The sequence below is a fragment of the Pan paniscus genome, chromosome 2 (assembly GCF_029289425.2).
Source record: "Pan paniscus chromosome 2, NHGRI_mPanPan1-v2.0_pri, whole genome shotgun sequence".
NCBI lineage: Eukaryota > Metazoa > Chordata > Mammalia > Primates > Hominidae > Pan > Pan paniscus.
In genome coordinates, this window is record NC_085926.1 from 112,851,889 (window position 1) to 112,870,398 (window position 18,510).

General features: G+C 35.2%; 1 protein-coding gene and 1 pseudogene across 38 annotated transcripts in view; one reads left to right on the top strand and one right to left on the bottom strand.

Annotated features, from left to right (window-relative positions):
* Window positions 1-18,510, bottom strand: part of ZBTB20 (zinc finger and BTB domain containing 20) — an 830,234-nt gene that overhangs the window by 552,731 nt on the left and 258,993 nt on the right. For 3 of the 38 annotated variants that reach the window (XM_063602537.1, XM_055110305.2, XM_063602533.1), the window contains exon 4: window positions 3,924-3,993. The exons of the other annotated variants lie outside the window; for them this stretch is intronic. The gene's annotated coding sequence lies outside the window, so the exon portion shown is untranslated. The remainder of the gene's footprint in view (window positions 1-3,923; window positions 3,994-18,510) is intronic. 38 annotated transcript variants of the gene reach the window in all.
* Window positions 1-18,510, top strand: part of LOC100973699 (Y-box-binding protein 1-like) — a 104,496-nt pseudogene that overhangs the window by 35,804 nt on the left and 50,182 nt on the right.

Genomic DNA, 18,510 nt, shown 5'->3' on the forward strand with positions numbered 1-18,510 from the left:
AATTCCTGAATAACAACGTTGGCTAATAGTGTTTTACTGGATATTGTCTTACTTGCTAACATTTCTTATGGGGATCTTGATTAATTGGCTACCTAATCCCCAAAGATTATTCCAGAAAATAATAATGCCTGAAAAGTAGAGGTCTTTTCTTTCACCTATGCACAAATTTGTCATAGTTAATATGAAATTACTTTGTTCATCTGACCCCTAACAAGTAAAAACACATGAATTAAGATCAGCATGTAGGGGAAATGCACAAGAAATTAGGGCCATCTTGAGAGGACTGTCATCTAGTATGAATCACATACTGGTTGACCATTCTCCCTCCAATCCCATATTTTTATGGGGTTATACTTAATACGAAGAACAAGTGATTAATGGAGCATTAATCACAGAAGTCTACTGACTAAAAAGGACTGAAAATTCTGAGCCTTGCTTCAGTGGTGATGGTGGTGGGAATGTGGGAACAAAGTTGCTGCACAGGTAATCCCTAGTTTTGATCCAAAGAAATAGCAGCCAAGCAGAAACAGACAGACAGACACATGCACACACCCCTCAATATATATTAAAAATTCAGATTTCATTCAGTTTCTCAAGAAAATACCAAGAAGAATAAGACAGAAAATCTCTGTTCTTAGTCTTGGCCACTTTATTCTCCACATGGACAACCACTTTGCATCAAAAATCTCTCTCTACCCTTACTTTCACCTCTAAGTCTTTTCTCCATCCCATCTATCCCTTATGGGTACTTTTCTTTCCTCCCTCCTCATTTTTCCTGTCTCTAGCCCCTTCCTTTTACCCAAGTGAAATTTTGTCACTTTTGAGTTCCCCTCCCCTATGATCACTTTTCCAGTTCTATTTTTCATTCCCCTGATTCCACATTACCCAAGTTTTGACACCTAGCTGGCATGAAGAGAGTTCTTAGAAGAAATGGAAGAGAATGAGAAGAAGAAGTCTTTTCTGTGATACAAGAAAGGAGAAGGCCATGACTACTGACATGAAATTAACCTTGTCCCAACCACATACACGTACACCTCAAAGCTTTGTAAACCACTGGCAAATACCCTCTTATTATCTCCCCTGCCCCATCTCCCCTTTCTTTTAATTTTTTGGTTAGTTACCAATCATAGGAGTTAACTTCCTACATAGAGGGTAGACAAATCAGGGCAATCTATGATCTCTTTAGGTCCATGGATAGATGTTCACCCCCAAATGCAGAGCTCTGCTAAATACATCTTTCAGTATCTCTGCCTTCTTAGATACTCTAAGCTATAACTCTACTTTAGTTTTAGGATCCTTTTTGCCTTTTTCTGGCCAGAACATATTGTTTTTATATGTCTTCCTTTTCATCTTCCCAAATGCCCTAATACCAGCTTAGGCTAAATGTGCTACTGGTATAAAATGTATCTTTCTCCTTAAAAAACACCAATTATTCTCAACCTCTGGGATCCAAAGCATCCGGAATAGGGGCCCTCTTCAATAATAATCAGTGAGTGAGTGATCTTAAAAGATATGTGGTTTAGGAAGATGAAGTTAAGTATTTAAGGTCACAAATCAAGTGTGGAGTGGGGCTGCAACCCAGATCCAGATGTTCTTTCTGACATGATCTCTCATTGTCTTTTTTCTTGTATTAATCAGTTGCTAAGTCTTATTATTTCTTCTTCATAAAAAAGCTAATGATCATATTATTGCAACACCATACTCTCTATACCACAACTATATATACTTATTTTGGAAAGCTAAGATTATTCAAGTAAGACTAAACAACACATAGGACCTTCAAAATATGCTCCTAATCTTCCCTTCTTGTCTTCGTTTCTGTCTCCTGGTCCCAGTTCCTCCCAACTTTATGTATGCATGAGTCTTTTCATGATCTTCTCTCTGCCTAGAGTTTACTTTCACTTCCTGCCAGGAAAAAAAAAATAAGTACCCTTTTTAAATAAGCAAACTCAAATATTATTTGTTCCATAAAGCCTTCCCAATATCTATTCCATGAGCCTTTCCCAACATCTCCACTTTCCTACTAACAGATCATATATCCTGTTGCTTTAAAATTCCTACTGCTTTCAAATTCTTTCTTCTTGCTAGATTGTGACATGCTTACTGGCAGAATCCATGCTAGATACTGGGAACACAAGGATTAAAACCACAACCCTTGTACTCAAGAGGTTTCCAGTACACTAGTAAGTCAAAAATATAAACAACTACGGCACAGGTCTGATGTAGAAAACATATTTCTATTTAATTGACTTGAATTATAGTTGCACACATTTTGTGTTGTAACCAAGATTACGTTACATATGATAATTTAAGTAGCCAAAAGTTGACTCAGGTTGAGTAGAGAAGTAAAAGCACATAAGAAAGAGAACAGGAAGAAATAAAACTGTAAAGATGTAATGGGAGAGAAAATACTGAGTTAACTGAAGTAATGGCTTAATGCAGAAATAAGACGTTTGGGGAAAGGAAGTTGAATTAGTTGAAGACATTTTTGGTAACAAGAGTCATGAAGCCTACAGTTGCCAGAAATTAAAAAAAAAAGGACTGACTATGGAGTATTTATTAAATACTCATACTCACTGTTTGAAGTACAAACTAAGAGGAATCAGAGGATCAAAGTGGTTGGTTATGACTTGCTCAGCTAGTAACTGCAAGTGCCAAAATTCAAACTGTGGAATATTTCAAAGTCCGCCCTTTCTAAATTCAATTTTGGCCTAAATCCAAGGAGGTAGTGTCCACAGAATTAGCAGAAATTACTTATTTCCTAAAAGATCAAAGTCCCAAAGAACTCTGTATGATTTCAAGGCTGCTCATATGGTAATAATGGATAAATTTCACTTCATAGTCTAATCAATTAATAGACTTTAGGACAGCGAATATGAATGACATGAAGGTGCCTTGAGAACCATCGAGTCCTACCTCTTATTTTGAGACTAATTGAAGATACTGAGGCCCAGCAATTGAATCATATAGATTGCTAAAAGAAGTTCTGAGAAGAAATGAAATACAAAAGCTTGGTTTCTAAGGCTGAATATCATGAGAAACTATCATGTTATCCTGTGTGAGTGAGCTCCACGAGGCCAGGTATCTTGTCTCTTTTTTGGTCAACTGTATCTCCAGTATCTAGGAGAGTTTATGGTACTATAACTAGCACATAGTGAGCACTTAAAAAAAATCAGGTGCTCAAATAACACGGTTTAGTGAAGGAATTAACGGGTTCATATATGTGAATGTGTGTAAAGTGGGTGCAAGCATGTAATTAAATGGAAAACTGGTCATATTTAGTTAGATGTTACTAAATTTATTTTTATTTGCCATTTGGATCACATGATTTTCTCCTTTAAACATCCCAGTGACATTATAAATGTCTTATGTAGCAAGGTCTTTGGCTTCAAATGCCTTCACCAGGAATTAAGAGTTTAGTACACCATCAATGAATAGAATTTACAAAGTACCCTTTGGGCAGAATCATTAAGGAATTAAGGAAAGTTTTTTAACATATTGAGAAATAACACAAAAGGTTCTGAAAATAAAGGATAATATGAATATTTCATCTTTGTCTTAGTTTTGGGGGGTGGGGAACACAGAAGCAATATTTCATTTCTAAAACCATGTTCCCATGAAGCTGAGCAGAAGGACTGCTTATAACATAATTTTCCAGCCAAACTCCCAAAGGGCCCCCAACAGGCTTTCTCAATTTGTGGGCGCTGTCCTCTAACAATCTATTTCTTTCCAGACTCTCCTTGGAAACCAAAGATTTATGTCATTCTCTTCATATTTTAAAATGAAATTGTTCCAGGTTAAAGAAATTATGAAAACTGAAAGCCTGTCTTTAACCAAGAACCAACACTGCCTGGACAAATAACTTATGAATACATCCTATTCTGGAGGTATCATCAATGACTTTGCCTCTGTAGCACTCTTACCATTATTTGGACATTTCCAGAAATCAAGATCCACTTCAGTTTGTGAAGATGAGCTGTGCTTAGACATAGGCTTAAAAAGAAAAGGTAAATAAATATTCTGTCAGGTTATATAGGGGGAAGCAGACCCTCCCTTTTATAAATAACGTATACATTTGCTTCAACTCCAGAGTAAAGGAAAAATCTCATGGACTGAAAACATTTTTTAAAAAAATGAATATTCACTAAACAATCCTGAAATGCTTTTTGCTCTCTGAATACATTCAAACAAGTAGATATCACAGCATTTCATTGATAGCTTATCAAACCACAGAATAGAACAGGAGGACAGAATACAAAGGGCATTCTTAAGGGAGCACCATCATGATTGTTCTGTAAAAACATATGAACATATTGCTATAAACTCATCTTCACAGGAAGTCACACAGCTTAATAAGCACAGACCTGCAAGTTAATATTAAAATTCACTTTGATTTCAGCAGCAGCAAAGCTGATCCAACTAGGAGCTATTACATAAAACCCTTATTGTCATATTCGTCATCACCACTCTCAATAGAGACCACTGCCAGCACCAAGAAGCCAGCCCTCAGTTCACCTCAGGAAACAGGCTACACAGACAGCCGTCCCAGTAACAATGCAGCAGTGAGATGGCCCTGTTTATTTTATCAGAATGGCACTCCCTTAATTTTTCAGTTCTCTTTATTGATGTCCTTTTTCATGTACAGGTCTATTAGATTCTACTTCCTTTACTGTCCTCCCAGGAATTGGTGCTTGCCAACTACAATAAGTTGTTTTGACAACTTGTCTAGCTATACAATACTCTGTTTCTTTCCCTCTACAGTCTTTTTGGCTTCAAATGAGTGCCTTCAAAATATAGCAGAGACTATCCAACCAAACTATGCTACAGGGGGGAGGAGCTTTCTATGTGTAAGCAATGTCCTGCCCAAACTACAATCTTTCATGTGCTCATAGTCCTCTTTCTTTTCCTATTTATTTTTATGGATAAGTCCCCCTTGCTATCTTGTCTACTCCTATCTTAATAAGGAATGACTGCCGTGACTACCCCCATCTAGCTATGCCATTCACTGCCAGCACCTCTGCTCTCCTCGTGTGCTTCAAGAAGAACTGATTAGCACTTTGCATAATTAACCTGATTAGCACTGTGCATAATCAAACTGATTAGCACTTTGCATAATTAAAAAGAAATAATAATAATAACAATAATAAGCACTAAGTAATATTAAAAGCTGTTAGTCCCACAGCCCTTTGGTTACCTCCAAGATTAGTTCAGTGCAGCATATTTTGCACCTTCACATTGAAATCTTTTCTTTAACTCAAAAGTCAAGAAAATAAATTAAAATGCTTGCAATCCACAGACTCATTATGGTTTTCATATCCATACCAGTTACCAAAATAATCAGTTTCTTACCCATACACATCTCCCTCAGTTTGGGTCTTACATATTTTACCCATGTTAAAATGGAGAAAATGGGGATATAAAACCAAGTGAATGAAAAATATTTAGAATAACATTAGAAAACAAGATATATGATGCGTATAGAAGCATAGAGAGAGTTATATAGAACTATATAACCCTCCCTTGTGTTGCTTCTGGGTGACAATGAGGCATGTGGAAAGAACTGGACAACCTATCAGAAAAACCTGGCTATGACATTTCCTGGCTAAGTGATTTAACTTTTTGGAACCTCAGTTCCCTCATCGGCAAAATTAAAATAATAACACCAGTTCTGCTACCTCAATAGCTGTAATTAAAATAATAATTTAGGAAGGTCCTTTGTGAACTGCAAGACACTTTACGTACATGAGGTATTCCATTCTAGGTCCCTAAATCTCCTATCCCCCAAATTTTATTTCACACCATGGACAATATTATACATTATGAATAATACATTTTAGGCTCAGTGCAGTGGCTCACACCTGTAACCCCAGCACTTTGGGAGGCCAAGGCAGGAAGATCACTTGAGGCCAGGAGTTCAAGACCAGCCTGGGCAAAACAGCAAGATCCCCATCTCTACAAAAATTTTTTTAAAATTAGCGGGGTATGGTGGCATGCACCTGTAGTTTGTTTTTTTTTTAAATTTTTTATTCTCATAGGTTATTGGGGAACAGGTGGTGTTTGGTTACATGAGTAAGTTTTTTAGTGGTGATTTGTGAGATTTTGGTGCACTCATCACTTGAGCAGTATACACTGCACACAATTTGTAGTCTTTTGTCCCTCACACCCTTTCCCCCTGAGTCCCTAAAGTCCATTGTGTCATTCTTATGCCTTTGCATCCTCATACTCAGCAGGCTGAGGCAGAAGGATTGCTTGAGCCCAACAGTTCAAGGCTGCAGTAAGCTAAGAAGGTGCCACTACACTCCTGTCTGGGCAACAGAGCAAGACCCCATCTCTAAAAAAATAAGATAAAATAAAAATTTATATTTATAATGCCTTAAAATTAAAAAGTTATAAAGTCCTGTTGCATGCTTTGCCTTATTTCTTATTCAGGGCTGAATGTGACTAAAATTTTGACTTGGAGTTAAAACTGGACTCTAGTAATTATTGTTTCCATCACAGCTCTCATTTGTGTTTCTGCGGAGGTTAAAATCAAGCTGTTGCTGGAAATTCACAAGAGAGGAGAAGAAAATCTAGTACATTACTATTAATTTGGGACTACAACATAAGAGAATTCTGCAACTCTGCTTTTCTCCACCCCACCATAGCCAACCATCTGTTCCTTACCAACTTCGAGGCTTAGTTCAGTTCCACTTTCCTCCAAGAAACCACCTATGATACCAATAGATTGGAAATTATCTCTTTCTCTCTAATGCTTCCATAATATTTTATGTCATGCTTCCATAGTACAGTGTACTATTTATTAAATGAGTGTATATCTATCTGATACCTTTAGTAGATTAGCTGCTCCTAAAGAGAACTATGCTGCCTATTCATCTTTGCCCCAGAAATAGCTGCCACAATAAATAATGTAGTGGTGAACACTCAACACCTTTGTTACAGTTGGCTTAAGGAAACTGGATGGTAAACTATTTTTTTCACTAGGCATTTACTATATAATTGCTAAACGCAAACCTGAGAAATTGTTTCAATAACTATATGCTAGAGAATACAAAGGTGTTTGACATACCCATAACTACTTAATCAACCATTAAAACCAACCATTCATTTATTAAAAAATAGATAGAAGTGCTAGTAAATACTAGGCATTGTGCTAAACACTGAATACAGCATTGATAAAGTTTAAAAGGAACTGTTGGTTCCTCTCAAGGAGCTTATAGTCTAGGTCTCTTTTAAGAAGTTCATATTACAGAGGCTGGAGTGGAGTAGTGTGGAAAGGAAACCTTAAAATAGCAAGATACATACCATGGAGCCACTAAGCCTCTATCAACCTACGGGAAAGGAACCCAAATAAGCAGTCAGTGTTCTTGGGCAAATCATTCATTTTACAATTCATTTAATTCAAGAAGGAAAATGCTGCTGTGGAGATTATTCAAGTCCAAATGTTCCTGGTGAAGGTGCTTCCAGTAATTCTGGGAAAGAAGCCAATCCCTTAGTTTTATATGTAAATATTTTTAAAACACACACATATATATAAGCACAAAAGAAAGGTCAGGAAGACGTAAGTCTTTTAAAAATCTATTTTAATAATTTTTTCTATAACTGTCCACAAAAGTTTGGGCTTTTTTTGTAGCCTTACATTTTCTTTTACACAATACACCTGCTTTTTTTCCTAAACTAAATATTTCTTCCATCTAATGACTCTCTTTATTAGACAGCATCTAATTTGCATACATTTACATACAATTTAACTGCTAGCTTGTGAGAACAAAGAAATGGCTCTGTATTGTACTGAAGGACAATACTCAGTAAAGGAAGGTATAAAAACCAACCAGCTTGGTGACTGTGTAAGCTCTTTGTTTCAGATATACCAGGCTCCCTCTTTCTCTTTTAACATACCATTTAAAAGGGGCAAAAATTATTTCATCAAACAATGAAAAAAAGAAACAGCCCTACTTTGTTTAACTGTCCATTTCCTCTCCAGCTTGGTTACTACAATTCAGGGGTCCAAGTTCCCTGAATCTACTACAATTTCCTCTATTATATTTGATAGATTTAATCCCTTTATCTATTTTGGTTTCGTGTCTCATTCCTAAAACAACCTGGGATTCCACTGCGATAAAGCTCTGTTCTGATGCTAATTTGTGCTGCCATCGGCCTTGTTCCCAAGCAGACAGGGTAGAATATGGCATCATGCTCTCCAGTGAACAATGCATACACTTACCCTTAACAGGTTAATAGAATTTATTGAGACTTTGGGTCTTTATCATATGAACCAGCTCTTCAAAAAGAAATGGTTTTCAGCATCTACTGGAGAGATGATGGAAAAGAAGACTTGAATATAGGGAGGGAAATGGTAAAATAGATGTTAGGGGTAAAAGAGTACTTGAGTCAAATGTTTCTCCACTCAGCAATGCTATCCCTTTGTAAGTCTCCAAACCTGCATGACTCTTGGAGAATTAAAAAAAAAAAAAAAAAAAGAACTGAAAACCAGGGACCCTTGACTCTCCTTTGAAAGTAAATTCACATACTCTGTGATACGGGGTGAGTCACTATGACTCTTCTCTCTGTAGCTCTCATCCTTGACACATGGAAAAGGAGATTATGGAAAGCAATCTTGAAGAGGTTTGTTCAGTGTTTTGTAAATATTAACAATTATTGAAAACACACAAAATAACTAATAAAGCTGCGGTCACAACCAACTGAAAATAAACACTAGGCTCATTCAAGTTTCTGAAATGCCATGTCTAAAATAACACACAAAAAAGAAATATGGTACATAAAAATGCTTCAAGATTATAACAAGCTATACAAATGTAAAGCAGGACATAAGGGCAAACTGAAAATTATAAAGCCAGGTACGAATTGGCACCAAAGGCTCGATGGAATTATCATCCGTATCTGGGTGCTGCAAATGGTCATGGGAGATGCATTTCCTTGGACATATATTTAACATTATTAATTTGGCCTGTTTTCTGCATCTGATAATGCAAATTTACAATTTTAGTGACCCAAAGAAGTGTGAACTTGTCAGTGATAAGTGAAGAAATTCTACCACTCTGTGGGGCTGCAGAATGCCCACATAATTTGGAACCTTTAGCAGCCAAACAGATTGCACAATCTCAACTAGCGATCTTGAAGCATGTCTGATTTTCCACCTGGTGAGAAGAAGCCTGAGTTATGGGGACTGTATGAGTGCTGGAGTGCTGGCATAAACCAACTCTGCCAACTTCTTAACCCATAAACAATTATGAATAACGATCCAAACAGCATTTAAAAGAAATAATTAGACACTGCACTTTAAAAAAAAACCCTCAGTAGTGACTAAAATCTAGTCACTAGAATGAGTAGTCAGGAAGTTGTTGATCCTCCGAAAACCATGGCTTAGTTCTAAAAACAGCCTTAAATTGCAGAGAACCTGACCCTGACCTTCAAATCCCTTGCTCCATGAGGAAATGAGACGACCGCCTCCTGAGTGCTGTAGTGTCTGTTCTTTCAGAGATTGTCAGTAAGTTTTACAATACAATTCCTGTTTCTGAGGCTCATTAGATCTTTCTTATTTATACAGATTTGAGGCAGTACTTGTTTTTGTGTGATAGAATTATCTGTTGGTATCCGACGTCAGACCTATTTTCTACACTCTAACATATTAAATTCTGCCTTGTTTGTTTCTAAAGCACCTCTTAATACCAACTCAGCCAACATCACCTGTGCTGGAGGTGGTTAAGATCCACCTCCCCAATGCATGTTACCACGGTGACAAAGTAGTGACCTAATTTACACACACCTGCTGGGTTAATTGGGCCAAAATGAAAGATGATATATATGCTCAAAATCCAAAACTGATTTTTTTCCTCAAAATTAAATATTTGATTTTTTTAAAATTAGCAGTTTCTAAAGCTAAGTAACATACTCCAGGTGTGCATTTGCCAGTTAATGTACCCTGAATGTTTCATGACACTTGAGGAGCAAAATATATTGAGTGATGAATACAAATCTTTTATGTATTTTCTGTGTGCAATGATTAGTATGAGTAAGTGGTCTCAATCACTGAATACATGGGGTGTGCTTGAAGGGTCAGGCCACTGCCTTAAAGCAAACAGGGACATCTCAACTGTGCCAAGTTAGCACGCAGAGTCTGGGCCGCCTTTGAAAATGCAAGTTTGCTTTGGAGAAAGCTGTTCTCCATAGCCTGAGGCAGGCTGCAACATCTCTTAGACAAAAACATCACTTACCTCTGCTTGACCTCTTCCCACCTCTTTGTATTCATTCTTCCCAGACCACTGAGAGTTTTTCTTTGAACCATATTAAGTTTTATGCCAAGAACTGATGAGGATATGAACAAATAGATACTTTCAGAGACTGCTGGGACAGACACAGCAATGTGTAAATGGTATAGCTAAATGTATCAAAACCCTTAAAATACATATATCTTTGATTCAATTATTACACTTAAGTATTTACCTGATGACATAATCAGGGATGTTTATAAAAAAGATTGTCACAATAATATTCATTGTAATTCATGTCTACTGGAGAAAAATTGGAAGCAACTTACATGTCCAAAAATTAGAGATCAGCTAGGTAAATTATAACACATCCATTGTATGGAATACTATATAATCAATTAAAAAAATCATGTCACAAAAAATATTGACAGAAACAAATATTCATAATATATTGCTAGTTGAAAAATCAGAATCATAACCTTGCATAATCCTATGTTGTTGCATGCACACATACATATACACACCAAAATATTAAGAATAACTTTTTCTTTAAGTGGTAATAGTAATATCAATGGTGATTTTGTCTTCTTTCTGTCTTTTTGTGTTTTCCAAATAGTTTTACACTGATAGCGTATTACTTTTAGAAAGGAAATATAAATATGATATTAAAAATAAAATGAAGAGTAGGAAAAAAGTTAAATGACATTTCCTAATCCCTTTCTCCTACTTAGATTTCACATTTCACCTATATTTACTTCTCTCCTTGTCAACTACAGATATAAATATAATAGATGTTAAATTGGACAATGTTCTTTTATTACTGAATATTCAACTTTTCTACCTGAATGGATCTTTCACTTATTTACAAATCTTACAAAGATGTCAGTCAGCACAACTCTTAGAAAGAGTCTCCAATCTGCTTTTTATGCTTACAAAAACCATGTGAAATAATTGCCTTTTAATAACAATGATTACTTGAAGTGAACTTTTCAAGGTACAAATAAATCTATTTATCACCAAGCTATTGTGTCCCGCTTAAATTACAACTTTCACATTTTGATTTCATTTGTACAGATATAGGGTCTTACTGATAAGTAAGTGCTTTTGTTAAGTAAATAAAATTAGTATTACCATATGAACTGGATTTGCTGTTAAAAGTATCTCACTAGGGGTTTGATTTATTCTATGATGGTTTCACTGATTTAATCATTGCTTAAATTAGCAAAATATAATTATATATTTTTATAAACAAGATGTTTTCTTGGGATTTTCCTATGTCACCAAGAATAGACATCAGGGATTGATAAGTAATAAGAAATGTCAATTTTAAAATTACATTTCTCGGTCTAATATGCTTTCTTTTTACCTTAGTGATGATCGCTGCCTTCCTAAAAAGTTCATAAAGCTTCAGAAAAATCTAAAATTCATGAAATTTCAAAGAATTAAAAAAATTCGTGCTTTTATTTCAAGTGATAAAATTAAACTTTATTTTCATTCTCAAAAATAAGTTTTGGTTGAATCAAAGATGTAAATATTAAGAGACTAAATCATAAATGTGCTAGAAGAAAATCTGAGTAATTTTTTTGGTGTAAGAAGTTTTCTAAGCCATAAAGGAAATTATTGAAAAATGAAACTACATAAAAAAATTTTCTACATATACAAAACTCAAAAAGCAAATTAATAACCAAGAAATATGTCTAACACATACTACAGAAAATTTATTTTCCATAATATACAAAGAGGCTATACAAACCATTAAAATATTTTTTAAAACTCGATAGAAAAATATAGAAAAGTGTTATAGCCAATTCGCAAAAAAGTAAACAAAAATTTAAATGGCCAGTGAAATTTTAATATGTTGTTTAATCTAACTCCTAAGTAAAGAAATGTAAATCAAAACAATGGTGAAATATCATTTTCACTTTTCTGATTAGGAAAAATTTGCTAAAGCCCAGTACTGATGAGGCTGTGAGAAAGCAGGAATTCTCATATAATGTTGTTACATGTGTGTGTCAGAAAAATGTTTTTGAAGGCAAATTTTTAACAGGCATCAAAATTTTAATTATATAAACATATCTAAGAAAGTATGCTATGTGGATATTAAAATAAAAACAAGGATATATTTAGAAAGCTGTTTTGTAATATTTTTAAACAGCGAAGAAACTGTAAATAACCAAATTTCCATAAATAGGCAGTGGTTGAATACATTTTGTGACATCCATAAAATGGATATATTAAGTAGCTGTTTAAAAAGAGGAAAAGGTAAAATATAATATACCAAAATATAAACACTATAAAATTTCTAGAATATATAAAATCTCTAAGACATGGCATTAAGAAAAAAGTACAAATGTATTTGAACAGTATGATTCCCTTTCTGTTTTTAAATTAAAGGTATATAGACATATTTCTCTACACAAGTACAGTTGAAACTTTTTATCTCTGGTGAATAGTGCTATCAGTCGGTAAAGACATACTTTTCACTTTATATCCTTGTGTACCATTCAAATTTTTTAACCCTGTGAGTACATTTTAAAAATACAAATAGCAGAAAGATTGTTCAGTGTAATGGTAAATGGTGAAAGGTATATACATGGAAGTAAAGAGTACTGCACTGTTAAATTTCTCATTCTAGACTTCTCTAGTCCCACAGTAAATCATTCAACTTCACTGGGATTTCATTTCCTCATTTGTAAAATAATAATTAAATTAGCTCAAAGAATAATCTGTAAGTTACCTTATAGTTCTAACAGTACATACTTTCATGTGTTAATAATCCAATACAGAATGGTGGAAAAATATGTTTGAGACTTAAATATCAATTTTGAGCACCTGTACCTACTACAATAAACAAATCTCTACTTGGTATTTTGTATGTAGACTGTAGCCATGTCTTTATGACAAAAGCAAACAATAAATGTACTGAAAATTTTGGCTCATTGAATAAACTAAATATTATCTTAAAGACTATCCCCATGCACAAGTACCTCTGGGTCTCAATGGTTTAGTTCTGCCAAGGTGTTGAAACAAGACTATCAAACAAAACTGATCAGAAATGTATTACTTACATACTTCACTGCCAACTTAAAGCCACAACCACCAAGCTGACTTGTTGAATCTATCCTTGATTAATGCTCTCATATATACAAAATAATGTCAAAATATCAACATTCATTTATAATTCAGGTATATATTGCCACAAGCACTCTTAATATGTTTTTGATATTGGATAACCTGATAGTGCATGCTCACAAGTTAAAATAGTAATATCCATCTTGTTTTTAATTTGTGGTACTTGAGGCTTCAGTATAATAATGGCCTTCTTCCATTGTGACTTAATATTCCTATCATTTGGTTATATATTTTTAAAGCAAAAATCTCTCAATCGTTATTCAGATGACAAATTATATGGTCATATCTGTTAGATACAGGAAAGTCTGCACTGTGGTATTTCTAAGAAAGCAAGTAGTTCATTCCTTCATTTCTGGGTTCCATTGTGATAAGGACAGAACCATGGGAATTTCCTTGGTAAGATTCAAGGGTATAACTGGTAAGAATGGTGTGTTCTTAATCACACACCATAGGTTCTTTTGTAAATTAGGATGTGGCTAAAGCCTACTAAAAAGTATATTGATAGATTTTTAGTATCTGTAGTGAAAAAAGTTAGATTCTCACATCTAAAAACCTCACAATTTCTGAAACTGTCATCTGACTGTGTTTTTCAAATGTTCACAGTAGACGGCCTACTTCCTTGTGCATTTTTTCACATAGTATCAGCCTGGGTCATGGTAATACTGTTATCTGGTATAACATCGAGCAATGGGAAAATAATGTGGTGAATGAACAGTTGATTAGACACATTAAACTAAGGAAAATTCAATCAAAGATCATCAGTTTCAATGATTTACTACCATACATCTTTGCTCAGTTATGAATAAAAAATTTTGAATGAAGCTTTTGGTGAAATTTGTTTTAAGATGAAAGTAGAAATGAGAAAAATAGACATCCTGTGCTCACCTCAAATGGAGAGATAACTATATATTCCGAAAAAGTTCTATGTTAAATCTTGGGCTCCTATGAGACTAATAAAAAAAAAATAAGTTTAACCCTTCATTTTCAGTTTCAGTCTTGATATACAGAAAAGGAGGAAAAGGGCTGATATTACTACTTGAAGAAGTGATTTGCGAAAGGGAGAAATGATGGCTCAAAAATCCCTGTAGCTCCTCTAACAAACCCTGGTACCAGAGCAGACAATGAAATTGCTAGGGAGAGCTAAGAGTAGCAATGAATTCAATCCCTCCCTTTGTGGCCAAACTTAGTTCTGCTTTCAGAAATAACAAAATTTCAGGAGATATGGTTAAAATTTATAGGATATGGCAAAGTTTAAGGAGATTTGGTTAAGCATTTTTAATCCATTCCCAAATGCTTACTATGGCTATATTTAGTACCAGGATAAAGAGGAGGATCAACTGGTTGCCCCGAAGAAGCAGACCTCCCAACTGTACATTGTTAATAGTTGACAGAACACTCCTCCCTTGTCACAGCTACTCTAATACACACAAACCTTGGATGCACAACTCTGCGTAACCTGTAATGATTTAGAGATTGCATTTCTTGTACACGAGATCTTCCCTTGAATGGCTCCTTCAGGTCATTCAAGTCTTATAATTCAAACTTTATTTCCTCAGAAAGGACACCTACACCCTGCCTCCGGATTACCAGCCATTCTTCATCCTTTTTGTTGTAGTTGTATGCATTTGTTAATTTGTTTAGTGTCTCTCTCTCGGTCTTCTAGTTCAGAGCTCTGTCTCTAGTGCCTGAGATCAACTGAATTGTAATTGTTTACTCATGATAGAAGAGTAATCAACACCAGAAAGAAATCTGCTATCTAACAAAAGAATAGTTTCTTCTTTTTTTTTTCGGCAACAGATACAAGTCAAACTAAAATAGGTTAATTCAATTAATGTGTTTTTGGTGCAAATCCCAGTTTGGTATTATCAAAGGCATATTTTCACATTTAACTATATTATCATTTCAGGGATTACTTAATTTTCATTTTCATTTCTATTTCATCCTTTCTTTTCTGGCAGGGAAGCCTAAGCCCATTTGTAAAATTTTTCTGTCCTCTGAGCATACAATTATATTTTATCCAGAACAGAAGTGCACCAAAAGAGCTGAAAGTTAAAGGAAATGTTCAGTAGATGAGACCTATAATACTGGTTCTGATTAATTAATATAATCACTCTATTAATTATCTATGTTTAAAATTCAAATTTATCTATGTTGGCTTACTGAGCATTCTTAAAGAAAACATACTTGTAATATCCTACAACCATGAGGTGGAAAGGGTCAGCAAATGCTTCCAATTATATCCCAATTATTTTAGGAATGGTTTACTTCAACTTCTGCTCCCTCAACCCACTCACCCTAATAGTGGTCTGCTCCTTACTTAAAAGGGGAAAAACACAAAGATTTCCTGCAGTTTGAGAATCAACTTGGGAGAAATAGAAAAACAGGTGTCTGAGTTGAGCAGAGCTGAGTTTAGTCCCGTCTCAGCCATTTACTACCTATTTAAAGTTAGAAATTAACTTTCTGAGCCTTGGGCTTGCTCTTTTAATCTAGACCTGGATATTCATGATTCCAGTGTTCATTTAATGGATATGTATTTGTATGTATGGCCCTATCCATAGTTCTCTAATAAAGACCTGGCCAATGCTAAGCAGAGAAATTAGATGGATTGTGGTCTCAACATGCAGTCATCCAGCACAATACTTTTGTCCATCTACGACACTAAATTTCAATTGTATACTTGGCTTATATTATCTGGAGATCATTACGAAAAACATTTTCTGCAACTCTTGATTTACTTAGGTCACAAGTAAAGTTATGTGAAAGTACCATGGACTATAAGAGTATATTTGGCATCTCAACACACATGGATTCACAGAAAAGTTGGATGATACCAATGTCAGTTTTTAGTTCTGCAGTCCGTCTGCAGAGTTAGTGACTGTTGGTTACCTATTCTATGCCTCAACCTTGTCATCTATAATGAGAAGTTTCAGTAGTTTAAAAAAGTATGACAGAAAATGATTCATAATTCCATGAAATTCATAAAAAATACCAAGGTGCTAAGGCTACAAGTATTCTAAAAACAGAGGACAGGATAAACTTTGTCAAATACCGAGGGGAAAAATAATTAACACGTTAGCATATGTCTTAGTCTGTTTCCTGTCGCTTATAACAGAATACTTGTAACTCAGCAATTTATAAGAAAGGAAATTTATCTCTTATAGTTGGAGGCTGGGAAGTCCAAGGTTGAGGGAGCAAAACTGGTGAAAGCCTTCTTGCCGTGACAACTCTCTAGAGTCCTGAGACAACGTAGGACATCACATGGCAAGGCGGCAGACCGTGCTAGCGCAGGTCTCTCTTTATGTTTCTATAAAGCTACCAGTCTCATTCCCATGATAGCCCAGTAATTCATTAACCCAAGAAAAGATTCATCCATTCATGGGCCCTCATGACGCACCTCTTAAAGGACCCAGCTCTCAATACTGCCACACTGGGGCTTAACTTTCAACATGAGTTTTGGAGGGGACAAAAATTCAAACCATAGCAGTGTGTAAATAAGTCTTCCATAGATATTTACTACCGAAAAATAAGATTACTCTCTATAGTAGGTTGAAAGTTGACTAGAGTCCCCAAAATTTCATGTTCACCTGGAACCTCAGAATGTAACATTCCTGGGAGATACGGTCCTTGCAGATGCAACTAATTAAGAATCATGAGATAAAATCATCCTGGATTCAAGGTGGGCCCTAAATCCAATAACTGATATGCTTTTAATAGGAGGAGAGGACACAGAGGGACACATACAGAGGGGAAGGTGCTGTAAAGATGAAGGCAGAGTTTGACGTGATAGTGCCAAAAGCCAAAGAATAAATGGGACCATCAGAAGCTGGAAGAGCCAGGGAAAGATTTTCACTGTGAGCCTTCAGAGGGAATGTGGCCCTGCTGCATTTTTATTTCTGATTTCTAGCCTCCAGAACTGTGAGAGAATAAATTTCTGTCGTTTTTAAGTCACCCAGTTTATCATAATTTACTACAGCAGCCATAGGTAACTAGTACACTTTCCCTGTACTCTCTAGGACTAAAACAGAGGAAGACATACAGCAGTTTTATAAGTGTAAATAGTGATCTCAAAGCCCCCAATTGATAGGAGCACATAAGGACAAATAAAAATCAATGAGAAAACTTAGAGGTTGCAGTGATGGTTTCTGGTAGTAGTAAGCCTCAAACGAAATGTACTGCCCTCTATTTGGAGCTGTTCCCTCTTAAATCAAATGCAGATGCCCTCCAAAAGTGATGCAACATCTTCTGATCCAATCCTTTCAAGCAAGCCAGAAACTGATCTTAACGTGCAATTGGTCATTAAAAAAAAAAAAAAGAAAGAAAGAAAAGAAAATTAATAGGCTGGGTGCAGTGGCTCACGCCTGTAAATCCAGCACTTTGGGAGACTGAGGCAGGAGGACTGCTGGAGCCCAGGAGTTTGAGACCAGCATGGGCAACATAGTGAGACCCCCATTTCTACAAAAAAAAAAAAATTTTAAACATCTGCTGAGCATGGTGGTGCACACCTGTAGTCCCAGCTACTGGGAAGCTGAGATGGGAGGACTGCCTGGGAGGTTGAGACTGCAGTGAGCCATGATCATGCCACTGCACTCCAGCCTGGGTGACAAAGTGAGGCCTTTATATTTTTAAAAATCCAAGTGGTATATTGATGTAAATAATTAATATCTTATGATGATATATGATCAATAGCAAAAGTATACTGGAAATTACTTAATTGGACATAAATCAGTTCTCAAATAAAAAATTATTTATGTTCCTGAAAAACTTGATTCAGAGAGTAAATATACCTATTTTTCATCAATGGAAATTTAAATATAATATCAGTAACAAATTTACATAGAGGAAAATCAATTTTATTTTGGTCTAGAGTATATACTATCATGAGACTTGGCAAAGACCCTAATAAGTATACAGATCACAGCTTGAGGCATCAGACCAGCATGATTAAAGATTATGTTTGAATTGTCTCCTGATATACAAAATTAACCATTTCTTAAGTAATACTAAACTCAGCTATCCTATTTGCTACAAAAATTTAAGCCATTATAAAAGCAACATTTTAGTTAATTTTCAATATCTCTATTTATTTTCTGTGCATATTTTTATGTACTTACACTTAAATCTTAAATTTCAGATAGTCCTACCTTATTTAATT